Source organism: Cherax quadricarinatus, chromosome 13, assembly GCF_038502225.1.
Source record: "Cherax quadricarinatus isolate ZL_2023a chromosome 13, ASM3850222v1, whole genome shotgun sequence".
Taxonomy (NCBI): Eukaryota; Metazoa; Arthropoda; class Malacostraca; order Decapoda; family Parastacidae; genus Cherax; species Cherax quadricarinatus.
Window position 1 is genome coordinate 16,852,681 of NC_091304.1, and position 27,261 is coordinate 16,879,941.

At 40.0% G+C, this 27,261-nt stretch overlaps 1 long non-coding RNA gene and 1 other non-coding gene across 24 annotated transcripts in view; both read right to left on the minus strand.

The window, feature by feature from the left end:
- The window catches only part of LOC128688696 (uncharacterized), a 51,611-nt gene extending 24,610 nt beyond the window's left edge, over positions 1–27,001 (minus strand). For 7 of the 23 annotated variants that reach the window (XR_011391941.1, XR_011391958.1, XR_011391952.1 and 4 more), the window contains exons 1-10: positions 26,855–27,001; positions 13,471–13,515; positions 12,939–13,037; positions 12,717–12,763; positions 9,596–9,657; positions 9,169–9,202; positions 7,730–7,777; positions 7,048–7,204; positions 6,310–6,430; positions 4,116–4,154 (exon numbers count right to left, since the gene is read on the minus strand). This is a non-coding gene — a long non-coding RNA (uncharacterized lncRNA). The remainder of the gene's footprint in view (positions 1–4,115; positions 4,155–6,309; positions 6,431–7,047; positions 7,205–7,729; positions 7,778–9,168; positions 9,203–9,595; positions 9,658–12,716; positions 12,764–12,938; positions 13,038–13,470; positions 13,516–26,854) is intronic. The other 16 variants (XR_011391954.1, XR_011391951.1, XR_011391957.1 and 13 more) reach the window with 13 other exon arrangements.
- Positions 7,832–7,898, minus strand: LOC128688749 (small nucleolar RNA SNORD34). Its single transcript, XR_008407077.2, has one exon. It is a non-coding gene; the product is annotated as a small nucleolar RNA SNORD34 (small nucleolar RNA).
- Positions 27,002–27,261: the final 260 nt, after the last annotated feature.

Sequence of the window (27,261 nt, forward strand, 5' to 3'; positions counted from 1 at the left end):
AGGGAGTGAGAAAGAACAGACTCAAACAACTGGAACTTCCCAAGAGGGTAGGGAAGTGAGATGCTACATGAACATAGAAAGGTGGAAATTGAAGAGAAGACAAGAGCGAATGTAGGTGAAAAGAGAAGGGATGGAGCAAACAGAGGCAGCGAACAAATAATGTCTACTAATATCGGTGACCATTCTATAAATGGAAGGATTGTGGAGATCATTAGAGCGTACATAGCAGCGAAGGCAATGGGCATCACAGCGATCGGATAAGGATGGAATGTTCGCTTCTGCATAGAGGCTCTCAACAGGGGAAGAGCGAAAAGCACCAAGGCATAAATGTAATCCTTGGTGATGAATAGGGTTGAGGCTAGATAGAGTAGCAGGAGAGGCAGCTGAATAGATCTGGTCACCACAGTCAAGTTTCGATAAAATGAGGGTGGAATGTAGGCGAAGGAGAGTTCGACGCTCGGCTCCCCATGAAAGATGAGCAAGGGTTTTAAGAAGGTTCAGCCGGCTGTGACAAGTTCGTCTTCAGAGAGGGAATGTGAGGTTTCCAGGATAACCTACGGTCAAAGAGGAGGCTTAGAAACCTGACTATCACGTTCTGGGATATGGGTGCCATAGAGGTATAAAGGATGATCGGAGATGACAGTGTCTAGTGAAAGTAATTTGGCCACTTTTGGTACTGGAAAATTTAAACCTGTGTGTGGTGGCCCAATTGGAAACACAGTCGGCCGCATGCTGGATAGAAACTGTAACAAGGTGACAGTCAGCGCCTGCACAGGCAATAGCGAAGTCATCAACAGAGTGATGACCAAATATTGGATGGAAGACTAGAGGCCAAATCATTTATAGCAAGGATAAAAATGTGCTCAAAACACATCCATGGGGGACACCTTCAGCTTGGATAAAGTCCAGGGAGAGCACATTAACCCGAACACGGAAATGTCTTTCAGTTAAAAAGTTCTTAAGGAAGGATGGTAGATTGACTCGAAGGCCTAAGGAGTGGGCTTGGGGCCAAAATATTATACCTCCAAGTTGTATCATATGCCTTCTCAAGGTCAAAAAATATGGCAATAAACGAGTGGCTATTCGCAAAGGAATTACGAACATACATACCCAAGCGTAGTAAGGGGTTTACGGTAGAACGGCCCTTACGAAAGCCATATTGACGAGTGGAGACTGGTGTCTCTAAATACCACACTAAATGTCTATTTACCAGGCCTTCCATCACATTTCAAACTGCACTTTGCAGAGCAATGGGACAATAGTGGGAGGCTTCATGTCTCGCAGTACCCGGTTTGCAGAAATGGAGAACAATGGCAGATTTCCACAGCTGTGGAAGAACTTGTGACCAAACAAGATTGAAAAGGCATAATAGGACTGCAAGGGCTGACTGATGTAAATGTTGTAGCATACGAATATGAATGTCGTCAGGCCCAGCTGCCGATGATCGGCAAGCTGAGAGTGTTGCCTCCAGTTTCTGAAGTGTAAAAGGCACATTATACTGTTCTTTCCTGAGAGAAGAAAATTCCAAGGGTGCTAACTCTCGGGCAGACTTTGAGGAAAGAAACGAGGGGCATAGATGGAGCCCCTGAGAAATATGGACCAGATGATTGCCAATTTCATTGGCAACATCTAGTGGGTTTGCTATATCAACATCGGCAACCCGCAGAACAGGAGCCGGGTCAGGAGAATACTTACCACTCAGTTTTCGTACTTTTTTCCCCAGACTGCACTCAGAGGAAGCAGAGGTGATGGTGGAGACAATCTCGCCACCAAGTGCATTTAGCATCACGGCGAGCAATCGCACGCTTCTGCTTAAAATCAAGAAGTCTCTCCGTGGTTCTATTGTACTGGTACCTGTCCCACGCAGCACATTTCAAACGCACTGCACGAGCACAAGCAGGAAACCACCAAGGCACGCATTTCTGAGAATGCCTGCCTGATGTTTTGGGTATAGAATGAGAAGCTGTGGTTAAAACGTAGGACGAGAAGAGGTGTAAAAGCTAGTCAATGGAGGACGAAGAAGGAACCTCACTAAAAACAATTAGTTGCGAGTAAAGGTTCCAATTTGCCTGATCAAATTGCCAGCGTGGGTTATGAAGAGGTGGTGAATATGAAGGGGAAGCAAGAATGATTGGGAAATGATCGCTGTCATGCAAATCTGGGAGAACAGACCAGGTGAAGTCTAATGCGGCGGAGGAAGAGCAGAGATCGATGCAAGAGAGTAGGAGTCTGAGGATCAAAATGGGTGCGAGTACCTGTATTTAAAACATGGAGGGGGTGGGTAGCAAGAAAAGCCTCCAACTGAATGCCACAGGAATCACAGAGGACCCCCCCCCCCCCAGAGGAAATGATGGGCATTAACTCCTTCAGGGTCCAAGGCCCAAATCTGAAGTGGTGCCCCAGTGTCCAAGAATTTAAAAAAAGTTTTTTTTTCTTATGAAATGGTAGAGAATCTTTTTACGAATGTAATAAAACAAAGTATGAAATTTGATGGAAAATTGACGAAATTATGCTCTTGCGAATTTTGATATGTCAGCGATATTTACGAATCGGCGATTTTGCCGACTGACTCCCATTTTAGGCCAATTACATTATTCCAGTCAACCAAATTCTTAGCTATTTCACTATTTCGCGAACATTCCACTGTAAATAGGTCTATTAGAAATGCTATAATATAGAAAATAAAATTTAACATTCCAACTAGAATGACCAACCTAAAACCCTGACTAGCAAATTTATACTAATTTTATATTAGCCAAATGGGCCCTGCTTTATGGTGCTTTGTTAATACAGACTTACAGCTCCTAGTTCACTATTACTGCAGTCAAACACCTGTCCACTCTCAGTTTATATCATTCATGATCTGTCTCCTGATTATGTGTAAACATCCCATAGTTTCAAGCATTTTGAAGTTAGTGTATTTTCTATACATGTATATACTGTGTTACACAACACCTAAGGATAGTTGTGATGGAAAGGGGAGTCAAGGCTCTAAGTGCAAAGATAAAAATCATTAAACTCAGTGAGCAAGGCATGTCTTTGGCCATGATAGTACCAAGGTACTACTGATAACTGTACACAAGACATTGTGCTAGCATGCAGGTACAGTAAAAATTGACCACTACAAAATATGAGTAGCTATGCCAGGCAAGGAAGTAATCAAGAGTCAGTGTTGAAAATGCAATAGTTCTGGAGTACTTTAAATGTACTATGTTACTACAGCATTCATTAATCCATACTAGACTTAAAAATTATGTAAGAATCATGCTATATATCACAAACAAAATACATACAAAAACAAATTAACATTGCAAAGTGTAGTAACCAGATGGCTTGTAGGTTAACAGCAAGAATTGTATTTTTTTCAAGTACAACAAACTGTCTAGTATTACTGAGGGGGGATGGGAGACTAGAAAAACCATTCCTTTTGCACGTCTTCACTTATATCATTCACTCAAAAAAAGAGCATGTTGCCGTTATGTATTCTACTGCACCAACATGAAGACAACTTGCATACGATATAATGTGTGCTTTGCGGGGAAAGCTTCACAAATGTATATACAGTATGCCAGTAATGCGTATCAATAGCCAATGGACACGCGAAATACGCATAAATCTGACTGCCCATCCAAAACATTTATGGAGCACTCACACCAGTGTTACAATACTGTTGTATCTGCATGCCTCTATAAGACAGTGATGGATGAAAAATAACCCACTTTAAAAGCAGGGCCCTGTTATACTTCTGTTATGAGCATGCAATGGGTTATTAAAAGAAATGTAAATTCATTCAAATAAATACAGGTACAATAGAACCCCAGTATCAGCAGAGGATACAGTCCAAGGACCTGCTGTGGATACCAAAACCGTAGATAGTTGCAAACTTTTTTTTTACATGCCTATGATAACGTTAATTGATAAATTCCGTACAATAAGTGGAGAAATAGAACTTTTTCAGTGATAGGAAGCATTTCATGGCTTCTTAGGCTTTTAAGAGCTAAGAGCAAAATTAACGTTATCCAGCAAAGGCAAACCACAGATGAGGAGTTACTACTATTTCAAAAGCATATTTCTAATTTTCCACAGCAAGTCATTACACACAATGAAAAAATTACCTAGTCTGGAGAAGGTGAATGTCAGGACACCCTCCAATCCTGTAAAGAAAGATTAGATTTAATACAACAAGTACAACAAAACAATTAAGATTTTTTTTTTTTTTTTTTGTAAACTCAGGCATAGGAATTACTCTACATAACTGTAAAGTGACGAAAATTTTCAGGAGACTCATCCAGAATCATCATAATTCAAAGCACCATTGTACCTACAAGTGCATTCAATAAATTTTTAAGGTAATGTAAAAAAAATCTAAATTGCATATAACAGTATGGTTGGTAGAGAGCAACCAACCCAGGTAGGTACTACTTACCTGCCAAGCGAGTAGTAAAACTGATGCCTGTAATTGTTTTACATTATAGTATTGATGGTGTTGCGTCTCAAACGCGCAATTTTTCAGGCATGTCTTTCTACTACTTAGGTCACTACACAAGCATGTATGTATGTATGTATGTATGTATGTATGTATGTATGTATGTATGTATGTACGTACATATGTGCATGTGCACACAGGGTTTTCTATTTTCTTACTAGTTCTTTATTTCCTCTCATCTCCATGGGGAAGTGGAACAGAATTCTTCCTCCGAAAGAGGAGACGAGCATGATGGGAGCAAGGGGCTAGTAACCCCTTCTGTGTACATTATTGAAGTTAAACTTCTTTTGGACCACCCTGCTTTGGTGCAATATGACTGGTTTGTTGAAAGTTTAGAGTATACCAGGTAGTGTATGATAAGGTTATTGAAAGAATTAGAGGCAAGGGAGAGCAGGATTGCAGATGAACGAGGCAGCTTTAGAAGTAGAAGATCACTTTTTTACACTGAAGCATCTAAATGAACAATATTTAGATAAAAAGTAGAGGTTTTCATTGCATTTATGTATTTAGAAAAGCCATATAATAGGATGAATATGAGAGCAATGTGACATGTTGGAAGTGCATGGAATAGTTACTAAATGCTGTAAAGTATTTATAAAGATAGTGAGGCTGAGGTTAGGGTGTGTAGGAGGGTGATTACTTTCTAGTAAAAGAAGGCTTTAGGCAGGGATGTGTAGTGTCACCATGGATGATTAACATTTATAGATGGAGCTGTAAAAGTAGCAAATCCTAGGGTGTTGGGGAGAGGAGGGATTAAATTAAATACAAAATGAAAGTTACTTTTTGCTGATGATACTGCCCTTTGGGGAGATTCTAAGGAGAAGTTGTCAAGGTTAGTGGACAAGTTTAGGAGGGCGTGTAAAGAACAAGTTGAAAGTGAACAGTGATGAAAGCATCAAACTAGTTTACCAGGTAAAGAAAAACTGGATGTGGGGATGAAGCGAGTGTTCAGATATTTGGAGTAGATTTGTAAGCAAATGTGTTGGTGTGAAGAATGTTAACCATAGAATTTATGAAGGGAAAAAAAAAAAATAGTGCCCAGAGGTATCTGGCGAGAGAAAGAAAAAGAGGGGAAGAGGAAGAGATCATTAATCCCCAGGATGACCAGTATGGAACACATTCATACAGCATTATGTCAACGAGAGTCAGTTGATCAGATGAAAATGCTGGTCCACAGATTGCTTCAATTTCATCCTGTTCCCTACTTTTATGTCATAATAATAAAAATGCTTTCAAATGAGCTGATGTAGGTAACAGCTCTTAGCTTGTCAAAGCTAGGGATCCTTAACCTAACCTTGCCAAACCCTGGATCCAGGGGGGGGGGGGGAAAGAGTGAAGAAAAAAAAAAAAAACTACTAAATGTACAAGATTATAGTGGTACCAACACTTGTGGATATGAAGCATGGGTTGTGAATGCTGCAATGCAAAAGGGGCTGCAGACAACGGAGATGTGAAAGGCCAACATGCGGTGTAAATATTATGCAAAGGATTTTTGTGGAAATTTAGGTGTGGAGTTCCTACAAGTATTATTCAGAGGGCTGAAGAGGAGTTATTGAGATGAATTAATCATTTAGAGAGGTGGAGTAGTATAAATCTGTAGGAGGGGAGGGGGGGAGGTAATTATCAAGAGCACAAAAACCACAAGGTCAGAGCACAGATAGGAGGGGGGGGGGGGTGCAAGGGGCCTAGATATGCAGCAGGCATGTGAGCATGTTAAGATTGTTGTGAATGGAGACTTAATGGCTTTTGAGACTGGACAAGCTGTTGAACAGGGTAATATTTTGTGAACAGATAATTAATACTGTAATCAAGAAATTACAAACCTACAAGGGTCTAGCCAGACTCGAGTCCTGGAGGTTGGAAGTACAAAGCCTGCATGTTGAAGGAGGGGTTTGGGATATTAGCTGTTTGGAGCGACATCTAAGCCATAACATCTGGGCACCTCTGCAAAGACGGCAATAGTGTGAATAATGGTCACCCTGCCTCTGTAGGATAAGGATAAGTTTATACTGTACTGGTAAGTACAGCATTACAGCATGAACAAAAAGCAAAACCTCTCATAACTTTCAGCCATTTAAAAACTAGACAAAACACTGGAAGCAACAGACTGGTTGTCTGAAGCATAATGGTTCAATGACTTGCCAGAGCAGCCATGTCAGGGACATGGCTTTTCATTGTTCCCCCCATGTTGTACGCATTTCATGCCAATTTGTCAGAAATCAGCAATATCTAGTACCCTCTTAACCAGAGTCAGGAGTCACTATCCAATTCTTGATATTTCTACTGCAATGACTAATATGTAGACAACTGCTATTTCATATCTTATGGATGTACTAATAGTGATACTTAAAATACAGCCTCTTATCACTTAATGGAGTTCCGTTCCTAATACAGTGTCGCTAAACGAGGAGCGTAGTATAACGGTAGTGGGTTTATGGCAACCATCTTCGATATTGCTTTAATGTCACCCTTGAACCATTTATAATATTCAATATGTTTTTAAATGTTATACAGTAGTGTACTGTATGCTGTAAAACAGAATAGAAGGAATCATATCTTACTATACACTTGGGTATGCATTACTGGTCAGAGCCTGTGTAAGTCGTCGGTAAATAGTACGTTGCCAAGCGAGGAGCGGCTGTATAGTATGTTTTCATAAATTTTTATCTAAGCCTCAAACTTTTACCTCAAGTCTGCTTGGTTGACAACCCAGGGGCACTGCAAAGAAAATCAGAACATTAAACATCTACAATTGGAAAATTTAAATGCCCCATAAACAATCTAATCAGAAAATGAATCGTCAAAACCATTACGACGGGGGCATTCTTTTCATCATTGAAACTTCCTTGTTCATGTTAATATTGCACAGATCAAATTATAAATAGGTATGCAAACCTGCTAAAATGTGATGTGACTAACCTATAAAAACAAGTCAAAACAAGAAAACAATGAAAACTGCTTAATATTCCTTCACATGCTTTTATGCATGCACTTCAATAACCAAGCCTATCATGGAAAGCACTAAATCACAAACAGTGCCATTGCTTTGCTAGTGGAGGGACATTCCATGCATGGTTTTAAGAAACCATAGGGCTCAAGGCTAGGAGGGAGAAAAACTGGAAGCTGAGGGGGGGGGGACCCCCCCCAAGAGTTTACTCCCCCTTCCCTTGCAACCAGAAAGTAAAAAATGAAAATCTATTATCCCAACTAGGTGCAGGAACAAAATTAAAATCATAATCTAACCTTCCATTTAACTGGGCCAGACAAGAGGAAAGCTTGCAGTCAGACCTGCTAAAGAAAAAATTAATTAGAACATTCAATCACAAAATATTTATTTTTAAATCTAAATAATTCAGTTTTGACATATTTCATGTATATCAAATAATGTAGGTATAAAGCATCATGATTATTCATTATTAGACAATACAGTGGAACCTCTCTGTATTCCCTAGTCTGCATGTGAAACTACATTTCTTCTCTATAAAATTTATTTTTTGTTAATATTTCCATAAGTTATGTAAACCCAATTAATCCATTTCAGACACCCAAAAATATTAAACAAAAAATACATTTTATAGAATATCTAGTTTTACATACAGACTAGGGCATATGAAAACAGGTTCTGCCATACTTAGGAACGAAGACTATTTAGGTATTCCTGTAGTGATTACGGCAATTAACCAGAAGGAATATTCACTATTTAACGAAACTGCAATAACCACAATTCAAATTACCCATTAAGTTGCAACACTGCATACCCATCCCTCAAAATACAAACACTATGCCCAATCTCCTGAACTCAGTCTAGGCAGTTTCTGAATGCTACCTTGTACAAATACAAACAGCACATTCTATACCAAACACCACTTCTCTCCATACCTTTCCCTATCTGCTAATCCCCTCCTGAGTGCACGACTGTACAGGTACACCACCAATTTTCCGGCATCCCAGGTTCCAAAGTTTTGTTGAACCAACAGTGATCAACACTAACCCACAAGTACACACTTCCCGTATGTCTAAAACTCCATGGACTTAAATCTTAAAGTGAAGAAACTGAAATTTTTTTGTTTAATTAATATACATTTAAGAAAATTTATTAATCAATCTGGAAGTCGAGAGTAACGTACTGAAACACCACCTTCCAGTTTTTCCCAACAGTTCAACTGTTTCTTTAATCTATATTGACTGGTTTAGGCTTAACACTACCAATGACACTTTCATATTTAGGCTTAACACTACCAATGACACTTTCATATCTTAGAAGCCATAACTAGGATTAAATTTAAGCAAAATAAGCTCACAAAAGTGAGGTACCACCAGCAAGTACAGTGTACAAACAACCTACATAAACACAGCTACACAAAGCCATGTGGGAAGCCCAGTAAATTGGTCTGACAGGTGCAGGAATTTAAAGTTCCTGCTAGTCATTTTGTCCAGACTAAAGATATTGGACCATCCACTGCCAAAAAATCTTATGTACCTATATTCAAATGTGCAAGTTTCTCCCTCAATGCCAGGACGTCTTCCTCCAGGTTTCTCCCCCTCTTCATCCCTGTATCCCCCTCCCTTCTGTCACTCCCCTAAAACACACCTGCAGGATACTAAAATTACCTTCACCCCACTTTATTAGCATAAATTAATTTAGAATTTTGCACTTTTAAAATAGCCTTATCAATATTTACCTCCAAATACTTCTTAGTTGACAGCCCAAGAGCACTGCAAAGAAAATTGGCATATCAGACATCTACATTTAGAGAATTTAATTTACTGTACTGTAAACAGGCTAATCAGAAGTCGAATCGTCAATAACATTACAACTGGGGCGGTAAGTGTCACCACAAAATTCATTTTTTCAGTTTTGCATAGAGCAAACAGTAAGGCAATTTGGTTCAGTACAAAGGCAAGGGAAGGAAAATTAAAATGTCATGAACCAAGGCACATCCCTAAAGTATCCTGGTTTCTAAAAATTAATTTTAATAAGAATTTAGATTCAACAATACTGAACAAAACCAATGGCTACTAACAGCCAGTTCAATACTGGCCTAACAGAACTAATGGAAGGTAATTCAATGCTTCACAATACTTCGAAAATAAAATTTAAATGTTTACCTGATCATGTGGTGGCTGCTCTGCATTTCACAATCCATTTTCTGCAATGCCCCTCTTGAGATCTGTAAAGAAAGTATGGCCTTAAGTTTACTCTACTAGCAACTGAAAATGCAGCACTTGACAAAACCTTTTATTAATACAATGTTTTACCAAGCGGAGAGCTGTACGTTTTAAGCATATGCTAATGTTGGGACAGGCTACGGCAGTATGAAATTCTGATAGTGCACCTCTTGGTTAACAATTGGTTTTCACTCCATTCACAAGTTAATCATATAATCATGGGAACTGCTAGACCATTAAGGCCACACTTCCTAATTTCGGCCAACTCTTATTTTTCAACCAATTTTTTTTTGTTTTTGGTGTACATTTAGAGGTTCATATGTAAAAGAATGTGACAGTTTCAGTATGATTGGCCAACAAACTGAAAAAAAATATTTTAGCGACTTCATATATGGCAGCAAAGTATGACAAAATGGCACTTCGAGTGGCACTTCCGACAATCCCAACCGTTAGAATACATCTGACACTATTTCGGGATGCACATGTTTCATCTAATATATCTTATTATCATGGAAAAAAAAAATACATTTGATAGACTTTATGCATTCACCAAAATATATCTGCCTTTTACCTCCCACATAATCAAAAATATTTGATATATTCCAAAAAAAAAAAGAATCACATTTTCAAACACACTGTTTTATATTGTCAGTGAAAATCATTTCAATACAATCATTAATAATGGTGTACTTTAGCGAAATATGTGAAAAAGTTACTTCCGAGATATAGGCCTAGAAAACGTCGGCAGGCCTACTGTCTCAAAAATTTTTTTTGCGCGGAAATCGCGTTTTTTTCGGTGTATTTCTTAGTAAACTGATGTTCTAGTGCAGTTATCCTCTTCAAAACACCGTTTTCTATCACTCACATACCAAACAATACAACTAGGAGACGAGTAGTAACACATTTATATCGAAATATTGCTGGTGGACTCTCACTATATTATGGCCTATTTTATTCAGTCTAGAGTATATAACATGTTTGTTTTGTTATTTATAGTGTTTATTATATCATATTAGATCAATTCTGATAGATAAATAAGCCATATAGTTGATATACAAGCTGATATAAACGTAATAATGAAGTGATTTCACCTGGCACCATCTGGAGGGGGAGCATTGCCGAGTGTACCCAGGTGCTTCCTGATAGGCTAGACGTCTATTGATAAGCTCCACTTACTCTTATATGATGCCAAATAATCTATTATATTAGAAAGAATAATGCAAAGAAAAAGCAATAAAAAACAAGGAAAAAAATTCCAAAAAATACATGGGTTGAGAACAGACGCGCTACCTACATCGTCGTTACCATACCTGATATAAATGACTATAATTTCTTGTAGAAACGTCTTAGAACATTGATTCTTGTACCTTTGTGTTGCCAAAGAGTTAAGCTATTTTTCGGTACATATAACTCAATTTCCATAATTTTTCGATTTTTGGTCGAGCGCGCGGAAAATTGCCCAGATTCTACCCTTAAGAGTGCTTGGGGAATTGAAGGCAATAAGGTTCTAACAACCACTAGCATGAGAGCACCCAAGGTTAAGAGCATGTAGTCTAAGGAATGAGAGTTAAGAAAATTCTACATTTGCACACCTCAAAGTAATGAAAAAGAAATCCTGTACTGCATTTAAATTCCACCCTCCCTTACATGGCAAACAGTTCCTGAATCTGCCAACGTGAGGAAAAAAGAAATTGTTCAAAGAATTTACCTTGTTTGATATTCAGCCCAATGATAAAACTTGCAAAGAAACACTAAATTTAATATTTGCTTTTAAATAGTGCCATAATTCATACAATCAGTATTACTAATCAAGTCGTCAACTTGGTTACGATAAAAGCAAAAATTTATGTACACTGACAATTTATCATTAACCAATGCCAAAATTCAATTATCTTAAAAATTTTTATACATTTAAGTGACCTGAATTACCACACCAGACAACAGCAACAAAACCTTTCCCCATTACAAAATACAGTGGAACCTTGACTTACGAGTACCCCTAACATGTTTTTAGAGTTAGAAGCTGTTTGGCCGCCACTAGTTTGCACCACGAATGCCACAGCTCAGCAGTGCACGTGTTAACCTTACTGTGGAAGCATTTTTGTGTTGTGCTTTAGTTTCGTGAAGCTATTTTGCCAAATTTCTCTTTTCTAACAATGGGTCCTAAGAAAGGAAGTGCAAAGGACAGTGCCGAGAAGAAAGATATCCAATAAATTAAAGAATGAAATCGTAAACATGTGCGAGGTGTGTGGACTTTGCCAGGCAGTACCAGTATAGTACGTACTTCTACGATATGTACAATACTAAAGCAGAAAGAGTTGATAAAGGCTATAGCGCCAGCCAAGGATGTTACAATAATGCAAGTCCAACGATAAAGTGTAGCAGGAAGCCTATCTTTTCCCACTCTCCTCCGCCAGAATCTGTTCTCCAAGTTAAATACGTACAGATAAATAAACTGTAGAGTAGACAAGCGTTATGCAAGAAAGGTATAAAATACCGACAATATTAAAGTTAAGACATGTGCAACATCTGGATATCTTTATTGCAGGCGTTTTGCCATCCAGTGGCTTTATCAATACAGATTCTAGGACATAATAGGAAGTCAGTAGAACTATATATAAAAGATGAGGTAATCAGTCCCTCAGCCTTGTGAGTTAGTGTTCACAGCATCGATGCTGTGAACACTAACTCACAAGGCTGAGGGACTGATTACCTCATCTTTTGTATATAGTTCTACTGATTTCCTATTATGTCCTAGAATCTGTATTGATAAAGCCACTGGATGGCAAAACGCCTGCAATAAAGATATCCAGATGTTGCACATGTGTCTTAACTTTCACAAGTGTTATACTGAAGTACTCTCTTTCCTTCCTCCCAAAAGCAGGAATTATGCAGCAATGGATTAATGGCATTTCAATAAGGAAAATTTATCTGATTTATGAGCAAACCGAGTTACGAGCTAGCTCATGGAACAGATTAAACCAAGTCAAGGTACCACTGTAGTTTCAAATGCTAAGGTTAGAGCTGCACTCTAATTTATAACAAACTAATGTTTAGTTACCTGATCAGCAAGTCCTCTGTCTTGCACTTCTCATTCCACTACTGCACCTAGGAAAAATTACAAACTGTATATACTGACAAACATTGTTCTGTAAAATACCCTAAGATAATGTTTGTTCAGTTATTGTGTTGTAAACAATGAGTGTATATTTGAACAATGCACCTTGGGTCTCAGGCCACACAAGTTACTTAGAAAAGAAAAATATTGGAAAATACAAGAAACCTTCGAATTGGAGTAAATAAAATACCGGGTGGGTGGCATTCGCCGCTGCTGCCATACGCCGCTCATTTTCTGCCAACTTTGAGCCTCTGTCGGCAAGTACTGATGGCAAAAAAAATTTTTTAGGCTTAAAACACTCGGTAAAATAACATTTTGGCAAGAAAAATTTTTTTTCGAATATTTTGCGACAGAACGAGTTTCAGAAAGGGGCCTGCGACAGTCAAAGGGTTAACCACCTAACAAATTGCACCAAATATCTGAACACTTCCTCCATACCCAAACTCCTAATCTGACATACCTCTTGCATACTCTTCTCAAATTCATTTACTAATCTCTGCAACCTCCCCCTCTCCCAGCCATATTCATCTCTCCAAATACCAATAAATTTTTAGGCAGATACTGATATCAAAATTAGAAGACACCAATCCTGATAGTGAACACTAGGATGTTGATGTGTGGGACTGACAGGGAATTACATCTTTCATTTTATATAGAGTAAATTACCCATTTGTTGAGAGAAAAAAAATAAACTTACCACTGATAAGGATATTAACTTGTCCCAGTGATGCAACATCATTACCTGTTGAAGAAATTATTTTAATTACAATTTCCTTCCAAATCTTACAGTAACTTCCCTCAAAATTAAGCCATGTCACCCTTCGACAGGTTCACAAAAAGATAATCTTAGTGTGAGTTTTTAAGGGTCCATTCTCTGCCCCAAATTTAAGCAACCACCAAAATAAGAGTAACTTCAGTGATGGATTGTAAGGGGAAAATGCAGCCTCGAGATTTCCCCCCCCCCCCCCTCCAAAAAAAAAAAAAAAATCTGTCCAGTACATTACGAAGAATTATTTGTATTTAAGTAACCCCCCCCCCCCCCCAACTGGATAACACTGATGTCAGCAGTTGAACAGTGGTACACGAAGAGGCCTACTGGCCCAAGCTAAGCAGGTCTACGCTTTCCTTTATCTACATTCTTCCAACAGTAATCTATTGTTGGAAGTATTGTCCTTAGCATTTTCAACACTTATTCTATTCATACATTTCATCCATTCCCTCCCCCCCTTCATTCTACATCATTCCAAGAATGCATATTCTTATCTTCATAGGAAAGACTCCTAGTTTAGAAAGATGCTCAAGTAAATATGTACTAGGACATTAGAAAATGTTCTGATCCTGGTTCTTATCACTTATAACGTGCAGAGGCTAAAAAGTTTATATAGGCGGAGAGAAGTGCGAGTGATGAACAGTGACCTGAAGAATGCCATATTGGGATGAGGACAGGTAGATATAGGAGTCACATGATTACATTCTCTCCTTGTCCTCATCCCAATATGGCATTCTTCAGGTCACCATGCATTACTTTTACTCGCTCTGCCTATAAACTGCTTTTTTAACCTCTGTACATTAGAAGTGATAAAAGTCCTAGGATCAAAACTAACGAGTACTAGCGTTTCCTTGTGGGTTTTTCTAATCCATTTCAAGATTTGTACAAGCCACAAGTTAATTCTTTTGCAAATTGCTAGAGGTAGAATGAAAGTGCTTACAGTGATTCAGCCAATGCATTCCATACCTCAGTGTATGGGGGCTAAGAGGTCCATAAATGGAAAACAGGAATAAAGTATATGTAAATAACATGCTAAACTTGATCAAGACAGGACTCTCAGCAGGGTTAAAGTTGGAAAAACTTTAATTTATAAATATAGGAAAGCACTGGTTTAGCAATAGTGGTGTGGAAGAGTGGAACTAAATGTCACAAGCTAAAATGTTATCTAGTTTTAAGAATAGGTTGGACAAATGAGTGGGTGTGAATTTTACCCGACTATTGTTAAAAATGGTATAAAATACCGACAAGCTGAAAATTAAGACGAGCAACAGTTGGGTATCCTTATTGATGAAATGGACTGATTACGTGTATTTCATTACTGCTGCTCCCTCTGTATTTGACAGAAGCCTAGTGTAGGCAAAATATTTCATAGACATTCGTCTCTCAGCCCTTGAGTAGAGAGGACGTGTGCTGCTGCTACCCCCTGGTGTTGATTAGTGGCAGTTATATTTTCACAGCATGGCGCAGGCAAGCCGGAGACGCATAAACACAGTCTGTGTTGAGCTTATCCGTGGGGCTGTGACAGGAACTTCTATGGACCTGATACTACCTGCAATCATACGAGATACATATGGTATTGCTGACGAGGAGATATATGGAGTAGCGCTGAATGGCACGACGAGGATCCTTGTCAAGTTTAATTTGGCAAGTGTGTATGAGGCGGTGGTAGACAAGTACCAGGAGGTTACTTTGACAGTTAACTCCGCTGTGACCATGCGACTTCACGACGTTTCTCGCCATTACACATGGGTTAAGATTAGAAATGTGCCATTCAAGGTGGATGATTCTGACATCAGTCTTGTGATGGGCAAATATGGTACAGTACATATGGCCACTGTTGGGAAGTGGGCCACTGGGCCATACGCAGGGAAACTCGAAGGAACGTATTCTGTGAAGATGACGTTACGTTACCCTATTCCGTCGTACGTAGTGCTGCCAGAATTTCGTACCCAGGTGTTTGTGCCATACGCTGGGCAACGCAGGACCTGTCGGTTATGTGGGTCATATGATCACCTAGCGGCTCTGTGTGAAAGGAGGCGTGGCAACATGGAACAAAGGCAACGACATACAGCAATAGAGAAGAGTGAGAATTTGCCTTATGTGACTGCCTACACAAGGTGGGTCCTGGAGTGAGGAGGTCGAGAGAGCGGAGGAGATGGAGTCAGCAGGTGTGACGAGGGGGGGGACACCCCTTCATTGAACGCAGCTCAGGTGTTGGAAGAGGACACCCCGACTGCGAGTGCTAGCGATGTGGAAGACTCATTAGCCATGGCTTTAAATGTGTTATTGGCTGACAAGAGTACAGTGGACCCCCGCATAACGATGGCATCGCATAGCGATTTTTCCGCATAACGATTACTTTTATCGCAAAATTTTTGCCCCGCATACCGATTAAAAACCCGCATACCGATTTTCGTCCGAGACGCGTCCAATGTGCCCTCACATGTGCCGGCCGTCCCATTGTTTACCAGCCAGCCTCCGCGGTAACATCCAAGCATACACTCGGAATATTTCGTATTATTACAGTGTTTTCGGTGGTGTTTGTTGAAAATAAGTGACCATGGGCCCCAAGAAAGCTTCTAGTGCCAACCCTGTGGTAAAAAGGGTGAGAATTAGTATGGAAATTAAGAAAGATTTTGAAGGGTTTGGGGCTAACCCTGAGAAGCCTATGCCAGTTGTGGAATCCATTGTGCCTACTTCAAAGATTAAGGAAATGTGTGCAGAGTGGTTTGAACTGCAAACCTTTATAGATGAAAATCACCCTGACACAGCTGTTGCAAGCCGTGCTTGTGACTATTTCAATGACAATGTTATGGCCCATTTTAGGAAAGTCTTGAAGAAACGGGAGGTACAGAGCTCTATGGACAGATTTGTTGTGCGACAGAGGTCCAGTGACTCTGAAGCTGGTCCTAGTGGCATTAAAAGAAGAAGGGAAGTAACCCCAGAAAAGGACTTGCTACCTCAAGTCCTAATGGAAGGGGATTCCCCTTCTAAACAGTAAGAAGATAATGCTCTCCCCTCCTCCCATCCCATCAATCATCACCAGATCTTCAATAAAAGTAAGTGTCATGTAATTGTGCATGCCTTTTTCAGTTTGTGTGTATTAAAATTAACATTTCATGTGGTAAAAAAAATTTTTTTTCATACTTTTGGGCGTCTTGCACGGATTAATTTTATTTCCATTATTTCTTATGGGGAAAATTAATTCGCATAACGATTATTTCGCATAACGATGAGCCCTCTTGCACGGATTAAAATCGTTAACCGGGGGTCCACTGTATTGGGAAGGTTGGGAGTCCAGATCTAGTTCTTGGGTCTGTTGTGGATCCGGGCGTGGAACAGGATCCGAGGTCTGCGCAGTGTGATAAGAATATTTTGATGCAAGCTGTGGAGGTGGAGGTCCACCGGGACAATGTATCAGACGACATGATGCAAGCAGAGGGAGCATCACGGAAGCGCGCTGCTGCGCTATCTGACTCCGAGGACGTGATCACGCCTGCTCAGCGCACTGGCAAAAAGTCCTGGGCGGAAGTTACGCAGAGAGGACACAGCGGCCCTAAGGGGCAGGAGTTGGTTAAGAGCGTTTCTAAAGGGGGGGAGAGGGACCGAGGTGTCACGAAATGATCTGGTGGCAAGACAGTACCAGGGTCAAGAAGGAAAACCACTCTGTAAGCTTCAAGTGCATGACATTGAACATTAATGGATTGAGATCAGAGAGAAAGTGTGTATGGTTTAGTGAATATTTGGTGCGTAATAGTGTTGACGTGGTGTTCGTGCAGGAACACAACTACAGACCAGGTTATGAGTTGAAGGTAAATGGGTATAATGTGTATGTAGAGCATGCGATAAGGTTGAAAGGAGGAGTTGCCATCCTGGTAAGGGAAACTAGCCCGTTCGTAGTGAGGCATTGTGAGGGTGGGGAGGGGAGGGTGATTCGTGTAGATGGGTGGTGGGGTAGGGTACAGATGAGTTTGGTGTGTGTGTGTATGGTCCAGCAGAGGGAGATGTGCGTATTAAGAATAAATTTGTGAAGGATGTCCTAGTATATTATTTGCGTGCTTTGCCGGGTGTAGCGGTAACTGGTGGTGATTGGAATTGTGATAAGGCGTAAGGATGTGGAACCTAGAGGGGCAGGGTATCGTTTGGGGATTTTGGGGGAATTATTAAATGGAGTGGGGTTAATGGACGTTGGACGGGGTGGGGTTGTAGAACATACTTTTGTTAGACGTGGATATGTGGCAAGACTGGATCGATTGTATGTGCCCCGAACAGTAATAGTGAGCAGAGTGCGTGTGGTGGACGCGGTTTTTTCGGATCACAGAGGAGTAATGGTGGACCTAGAATGGGAGGGATTGCCTAGAAGGGGTCAAGGTTATTGGAAGTTAAATGTGAAGCTTTTGCAGGGTGAGGAATGTCGTCAGTCTTTTGCGCAATTGTGGGAACGGTTGGTGGATGAGGCGCCGGGGGATGATGAACTGGTAAATTGGTGGGATTCGGTGGCTAAAAATCGTATCAGAGAATATTATATTTGTCGTGGGAGGGAAGATAATCGGTTAAAGTATGGGTTTCAAAGATATCTTGAAGGGCAGCTGCGGGACTTATGCAAGAGGAGGAGCAAGCTATCCAGTGCAGGACATTGAGGGTTTAAAGGCGAGTATTAGGGTATTGCAAAACGAGCGTTTTGATGGTGTGCGAATTATGGGAGGATTGGAAGAAGTGCTATGGGGTGACCGGCCGTCGGCTTGCGTGTTAAGAGGCCAGAGAAAGAGGAGAGTGACGATGGAGATGATGGGGTTAAACGTACATGTAGGGATGGAAGGGTATAGAGCGGGTCAAGCATTGGTAACGACAGAGGATATGAGTGGATATGTAGACGCTTGGTTTAAGTCGTATACGCAAAGTGTGGGCTTCCGTGAGGTGGCATTGAGGGAAATGGGAGAGTATGTGCAGTGTGAGCTTGATGGTCAAGATCGGGTGACATTAGGTGGGCCGATTACGGAGTGTGAGATTTGGCAGGCGTTGTCAGGAGTGAGTTTGGGAAAAGCACCGGGTATAGACGGACTGCCAAATGATTTCTACGTAAAGAATGGGGGGGGTTCTGAGGTTTTTTTTAGTAAGGCTGTTTAACATACTTAAGGCGGCTGAGGTAATGGGAGAGCAGCAACGGACGGCCGTTGTGGTGTTGGTGCCGAAAGGGGAGCAGTCAACGGTAATGGATTATCGGGCACTTTCGCTTATGTGTGGAGATTATAAGTTGTTTGCGAGAATATTAGGGAACAGAATCAAGAGGGTAATAGGCAAGGTAATTGATAGGGGGCAATATGGGGTGCCAGGAAGGTCGATGTATGAAGGGCATGGCATAATTCGAGAATTTATAGAGAAACAGGGGGAGTTGGGTGATGGAGGTGTATTGGCGTTAGATTGGAAGGCTGCTTATGATAGTGTAGAAAGGGAAGGGTTATGGAGGTTTATGCGTTGGCAAGGTTTTGGGGAAGAAATAATATCTTGGGCAAAATTATTGTATCAGGGGGCATCGATGAGGGTGCAGGTTAATGGGAGGCTAGGAGTTAAAATACATTTTATAGGGCCATTCGGAGGTGTGTTGCGGGAGGTGGGGAGGGTACTGACCGGGGGGAGGGGGGGCTGGTATCGTAGGTTATGTGGATGACACGACTGTTTTGGTGAGAGGTAATGGGGATTTGCTTAGGGTGGGTAAGGTGGTGGATGTGTTTGGGGAGGCTTCAGGTATGAAAATTAATGTTGAGAAGACTAAGTTTCTAGACTTAAGGGATAGTACAAATGGGGATGAGGTGGTAGGGGGTGGGTGGAAGGTGGTGGATCAACTAATGATATGTGGGATAATTTATGTGAGAAATACACGGGTGGCTCAAGAGGTGAATTTGGTGAGAATAGTGAATGGAGTATTGAAAAGACTTGGTGGTTTGAGGGCGGCGCAACTAACGCTGCATCAAAGAGTAATAGTGATGAACGTGCTATTGTACAGCAAGATATGGCATGTCGTTGTCATGTACCCGCTGATGAGACGTGAGGTGAAGTGTTTACAACATGGGGTTTTTAGGTTTATATGGGGATCGGGCTGCGAATGGTTAAGTAAAGCGGTGTTAACACTTCCGGTCAGTCAAGGAGGGCTGGGACTTTTACCTCTGGAAAAAAGGATGATGAGCGTGTACCTAAAACGAAGTTATATAAGGGAGGGGTGCGGGAGGGGAGGTGGACTTGTGCGAGTACGTAAGGATATGCAACGGTGGTGGGGGGGTAGGGATTTAATAGTTGGTGAGGCCATGTTGAGGTTATTAATGACAGTGAGGGATCCGTCGTGTGTTAAATTGCGGGTCCTCGAAGGAGTGGAAGGTAGGTCAGTGGTGGCTGCTGTTGAAGGGGCATACCCTATGTATGCGTGGAACGAAATATGGACGCGTCTAAAACAATTACGTGTAAAACCGGGTGTTCGGGAGGTAATGTTTAGATTTTTACATGGGATTTTGCCATCTGGGGTTGTCCTATTCAACAGGAGAATAAGGGAGGGAGGGGAATGTAGAGCGTGTGGAAGCATGGAGAATTTTGCATGCGGTATATTTTTGTGACTGTATAGAAGTGGTGCGGGTCTGGTTAGGAAAGGTGTTCAGGTTAGTGGGTGGGGGAGGATTGCAGGTGTTGCGGGCTTTAAGTTTGGATATAGGTGGGGTGAGTAAGATGGTGGAGAATGCAGTGGTGTATTTGGTCACGGATTTTATATATACGTCATGGGGCATGAGGGAGGTGGGCGTGGATGAGAGGATAAAGGTGTTAGCTGCGACATTTTACAGAACTAAGTGTCGTAATAGGGAAATTTATGGAGGGAGTTGGGAGAATGCTTTTACTGAGGGCTATCGGAGTTTTAGGTTGGGGGATTTATGGGATTTACGTGCAATGTAAGGGGTCGCGGCGGGATGGCTTCCCGATGAGGACAGTGTGAAAGGGTTTAGTGTGGAAGAGAATGAATATAGTACCGAGACACAAGTGCCTTTGACTGTGTGATGAGCGGGTTGTGTGTTGTGAACGATACAAGTTCTTCAATTTAATTATTAATTATGCTAATGACAAAGGACGACAGACGTCGTAATGTGATGGAATATTATATATCTGCAACGAAATTATTGGTATGTGTGTAATGAAATGACAAAATGGGTGCACTGTGTGAATACGAAATATATATATACACATGAAGAAAGCGTGTGGTAGGAAGGCTTCAGTATTTATCGACGTGTGAAGGTCATGCACTGTTATGTTTTGTGCTAACAGACTTACATCTTAGTAGTGGTTTTAATGATATGGGCGAAATATTTTTAGAAAGCTTGACTTATCCTGTTTTCTTAATACATAGTTTTTTCATGGGAGCTCTATAGAGCCCATAGGTTTAGGTTACCATTGAATTGATATATATTATAGGGTAATTGATGGATGACATAGGATTAGGTATTTGTGTTTTCACTGGTTGTGTTGTAAAGTGTATGCAACATATGTATATATTTATACCTTCCTCGAGAAGGTGATATGTTTGGGTGTTTAGTAGATATACGTTGTACATGAATCATGTAGAATTGAATTTTATATTCTCAATACATTGAGTGATACTGAACGTATCATGTTGTTCAATATGGAATAATGAAAGTATTTCATACAATATACAGTTACATATAAAGATTGTTACGTGTCAGGTGGATTGACATGCAAGAAGGGGGAGGGGTAGTGTTTTCAGAATGTAAGGTGTACATTCCATGGCATGATGTACAATCAGGAATGAGATGTACTTGCCAAGGAGTCTTTAGGTTAGATTTAGTGTTCCAGACAATGTCATTACTTCAAGGATTGGAGTGGTCATTGTTTACTGTACAGATTTGTCTTTCAGATGTAATATGTTAATTGGAAAGTACATGTACTATGCAGAATTTTTCATCACTGTTTTCACTATGTAATTTGTCGTTTATTTTTATGTACTATGTATGTCTTTTCAATAAAATAAAATAAAAAAAAATATTTCATCAATAATGATACCCAATTGACACAAGAGAAACACTGCAGCAGGCTTACTGGACCATGAAATGCAGGTCCAAGTCTCCTATTGGCTTGAGCCACTGACCGAACCTAGTCAGGTAAGGTCACACCCACTCGTGTATTTAACCTATTTTGAAAACAACAACTTTTTAGCTTTAATGACTGTACTCAAGAGCTTGTTCCACTCATCCACATCTATCATCAAACCAGCACTTTCCTATATCCTTCCTGAATCTAAATTTTTCCAGCTTTGAACCACTGCTGCGAGTCCTGTCTTCGCTATATATTTTTAGCACATTTTTTACATTCCCTTTATTCCTGTTTTCCCGCTTATACACCTTAATCATGACCCCCCTAATTCTATGCCAAGTCTATCAGAAATTCTGAAATTCAAAAAGTTTTGAAAACCAAAGTTTCTTTGTGGAGTATGGTGCTGGGTCACACTGCCATATGGCAGCATTGAGAATCATTCTGAACTTTCAAAAATCCTGAAATTCAAAATAGCAGCCCCAAGGGCTTTGGATAAAGGGATGTGGACCTGTACATGGGATCAACCGTCATACTTTCTACGTTTTCCGGTGCATTTATATCCATTCTGTAATACGGTAATTAGAATGGTGCAGCATAATCTAAACTAGTTGAACAACTTGAGGACTTGATATGAACCAATGATTTTTGTTTGTATTATTGCAATCATTTACGCACTGTTGTCCGTTTTAAATTACTGCTAACCAGAACTCTCAAACCTTTTTTCCCCCCAGTCAGTAATATTAAGATCCACATTTAGTTTGTGGCATGGTTATTTTCCTGTCCAATGTTTAGAACTTTGCATTTGTCTATATTAAACTGCATCTACCACTTCTCTGACCACTATCATCCTATTCAAGTTTTCCTGGAGTGCTCTAATGTCTCCAGGAGAATGAATTAAGCAGCCTATTTTGGCGTCATCAGGAAACTTGCTAATGTTGGTATGTATTCCCTCATCCATGTTGTTTATGTAAACTGAACAAAGGGTCCCAACACCGACCCCTGTGGAACACCACTTGTGATGTGCCTCCACTGATTATTTCCCATTTACGCAAACTGCTATGTCAGCCATGCCTCTCCTCTAATGTGGAACTATCAAAGCCTTACTGAAGTCCATATACACAATATATTCATTACCATGATCTACCTCCTCAAATACCTTAGTGACAAAAAGGTAAATTCGTAAGGCAGGAACTCCCCTTTGTAAAACTGCAGAGATTCATAAATCACTGCCACACAAGAGGGCTACGAATTGCCTTGGCAATTGATTCCATAAATTTCCCCTACTATGGAGGTATTGGTCTATTGGTTAGGGTCACAAGTGACATGGTCCTTAGACAAATAGATAAATTAAAACCTAACAAATCACAGAGCCCTGATGAACTGTATGCAAGGGTTCTAAAAGAATGCAAAGAGGAGCTTAGCAAACCTTTGGCTAATGTTTTCAAAATATCACTACAAACTGGCATAGTGCTGATAAGTGGAAAATGGCAAATGTGATACATATTTTTAAATCGGGTGACATGTCCTTTGCTTTGAACTGTAGACCAGTAAGCCTAACCTCCATAGTGGGAAAATTTATGGAATCAATTGCAGAGGCAATCCATAGCCATCTTGAAAAGAATAAATTGATCAAGGAATCTCAGCAGTTTTACAAAAGGGTGTTCCTGCCTTATGAATTTATTACCTTATTTCACTAAGGTATTCGAGGTAGATCATGATAATGAATGTGATACATATATGGACTTCAGTAAGGCCTTTGATAGTTCCACATCAGAGGCTATCGAGGAAAATTAAGGCACAGAATTGGCGAAATTTTTTTCCTTAATAAGAGGCACGGTTGACAGGCAGCAGTTTTTTGCATAAATGGGTTTCAGAAATCAGTGGGGAAGTGTCAAACTATTCGACAGGGGTCAGTCTTGGGTCCCTTCACCATCTACACGACAGACAAGGGAATAAATAGTGACATAAGCAACTTTGCCGACAACACCAAAATTGGCCTTCAAATTCATTCTGATGAGGACATGGGAGCACTCCAGGAAGATTTGAATAGACTGATGCAGTGGTCGGAGAAGTGGCAGATGCAATTTAATACAGTGGAACCTCAGTTTACAAACTCCCCCATCATGCAAATTTTTTAGAATACGAACCGTCTTTTGGTCGATTTCTTTTGCTTCTGGATACAAACCTCCCCCTCAAGGGAGGTTCCTTAAATAAAAATATTTGTTTCTTTGCAAAGGTTACAATGTGCATTTACATATATGACTGGAGTAAAGAGCCACTACTTAAGTCTAGACAAGAAGTTTACTAGTAGTGGTTACCAATGTTTTGCTGATGGTGGTGCCAACTACTGGCAGCCTTTTCAAGTTTCTCCTATTTGTTATTATATTACATATTATGACTACTACTACAGTGTATTATTACAATTACTATTATTAGCATGTATGTGGTGATGGGCTCTTGATCTAAGGAATTGGATCTGTGCTCCAGTTCCTATAAATTAATAAATTATAATACGCATGTATTAACCCATAAACGGTCCAAACATACGTTCTCTACCGTAGTGCCCCAACTTTGAGAAAAAAAAAATATTTGTGCCAAATGCTTCAAAATAGAAATTGGCAACCCTCTGGGTGGCTGTAGGTACAGCCGCTACAACCACGGCTATCTCAAGTGCCAACCTAGGGTCAAAAGGAAGAAGAGGCGTGCCGCTCTGAGTGACCACAGCAGACCCTTGGGATATGTAATTTTGTCTTTTGTACAAATTTCTTACACAATGCCTCGCCCAAAGAGACAGTATTTGCATACAATCAGCAAGAAGCTCAGGAAGCAATTAGAAACTATGAAAAAAGCTAGAGAAACGAAGAAGGCAGCAGCATAGTGGTGCAGCTGGCCACCACCGTCGCCACTGTGATCATGTCTTCGCCTATACATACATACATACATACATCCATCCATCCGTGTCTGGACCACACCTGTGGTTACACGTGACAACCTCACCACTAATCATAGATAAACAAGCTAGGTGTGGAGTTATGGACTGGGAAGATACTAGAGTGGGAGAGTAAACAGTGGATGCTTTCTGCCTTTGCCGGTGTCACCATCACTTGCCATATTATGGCCTATTTTATTCATTCTAGAGTATATATATCATGTTCCTATGGTATCAATATTGTTTACGTCACATTAGATGAATTGCGATAGATAACCAAGCCATAGAGTTGATAGCATTATTTTGTCACGCCTCCTGAAAGGCTGGAACGAATTAATTGCATTTCAATTAATTTAAACGAGGAAAGCTGACTCTGCATACGAACAAATCAGGATACGAACAAGGTCACGGAATGAATTAAATTCATAAGCTGAGGTTCCACTGTATAGACAAATGCAAAGTGCTAAACACTGGACATGAAAATAACTACGCCACATATAAACTAAATGTAGATCTTATTACTAATTGCAAAAAAAAATAAATAAATAAAAAAAAAAAAGGATTTGGGAGTTCTGGTTAGCAACAATCTAAAACCAAGACAACAGTGCATAAATGTTCACAGTAAAGCAAACAATCCATGGCTTCATATCAAGTATAAAGTCCTCAGGCTGTTCAACTACAAATCTTTGGTTAAGCCTCATTTAGATTATGCTGCACAGCTTTGATCACCATATTACAGAATGGATATAAATGCACTGGAAAATGTACAAAGGAGGATGACAAAGCTGATCCTATGTATCAGAAATCTTCCCCATGACGATAGTGAGGGCCCTGAATCTGCACTCTAGAAAGGTGTAGAATTAGGGAGGATATAACTGAGGTGTATGAAGGGAAAACAGGAATAAAGGGATTGTAAATAGCATGCTAAAAATATCTAGCCAAGACAGGACTCGCAGCAATGGTTTTCAGTTGGAAAAATTCAGATAGGATATAGGAAAGCACTATCTTGGTAATAGAGTTGCAGATGAGTGGAGCAAGCTCTGGAGTACTGTCATAGAAGCTAAGACAGTAGCTTTAAGAATAGGTTAGATAAATACACGAGTGGGCGAGTTGGACTTTGCTAGTTTGTGCTAGTAGGTCTGAAGCTGTGCTCCTTCCTAAGTGAATGACCTCACCAGACTAGGTTGGGTCATTGGCTTAAGCTAGTAGGAGACTTGGACCTGCTTTGCATGGACCAGTAGACCTGCTGCAGTGTTCCTTCTTTATGTAAATGGGTATTACATTTCCCATTTGTCTGGCATTATGTCAATTTGTAGTGGCAAGTTGAAAAGATAAGCCAAAGGTTTGCCAAGTTCCTCTTTACATTCCCTTGAAACCCTTGCAAACATTTCATCAGGGCCTGAGGATTTGTTAAGTTTTAATTTCTTTGTCCGAGGACCATGCCACTAGTTAACCTAACCATGCATATTTCATTATCGTCCTGTCCTATGTAATTTATTATTTCTGGACCTTTGCTAGCACCTTCCCGTGTAAACACAGAGCAAGTGTTAAAAATTTTACAAGTTTCTTTATTGTTGGTGATCTGATGAGTGGGCCTGTCTTGTCTTGTCCCTAATCTTAATCTTGCTTTTATATACCTGAAAGGAACCTTTTGGGTTAGTCTTCGAATTCCTTGAAACTTTAGCCTCAATCTTTTTGCTTTTCTTATTCCCTTTATTTCTCTAATTGAATACTCTTTTCTTAACTGCTCCTCCCCTCAGTACCCTTTATAGTAATTAATTCATACTTCTGCCAAGTGTCTTCATTCCCTGCTCACTTGCACTCTCAATGTGTAGGATAAACTAGCGTCATCTTTCTGATACATAGCAGTGGTAGTGGTGCAGACACTAACAATGTGTTGGTTCATCATGCTCTCCATTACTTCAGTACACTCGTGACGACTGATAAATGAAAACTGGTACAGTACTAGATAAGTGAAAAATGGCAAATGTGTTGCTCGTCGTTAGTGTCATACTGTACTAATTACCTTGTTACTACGGCATGGTGTCTTAGTAACTGAAATCACGTGACCAACCGTCCCTCAGTTAAAAAATTACACAACAAATAAATTACATATTGCTCTATTAAGTGTTATTAAATAAAAAAAAACAAGTTCCTGTGACAAAATACTTCAGTAGATATTAAAATTTCAAATCATGAAGTTGGCGTCTCCCGGAGGAACCATCACCGGACAATTATAATACTAAGAAAACACCAGAACTTGTAGTTAAAAGAAACTTTTAACAATAATCCACTTACTGGGAACTCACGAGGAGTCTTCTCTCCACCCATACCGAGGGAATTCCACCAAAATAGTATCATTATGGTGGTATTGAGAGGTAAGAGTGTAGATGATGTTCGCAGGTTGATGGTGGACGTCAGAGTGGACGGAGGTGACGCCTTCACAACCACACCTCACCTTCCTTCATTATTATGTATATATACTCTGTTATTTTATTTATGTATGTTTTCTCAACCTAATATTTCCTTTAATACTTATAATTATTAAAAACAGATCGTGATTTTTTTTTAAATTTAATTTGTGCAAGGAAATTTATTATATATTTAAAGTTTACAAAAATTACTCACAATTATTATTAATTAAGAATTAAATGCTACAAGTAATTTTTGTATTCGTTATATAAAAATTTGAAGCTCTCAAATAT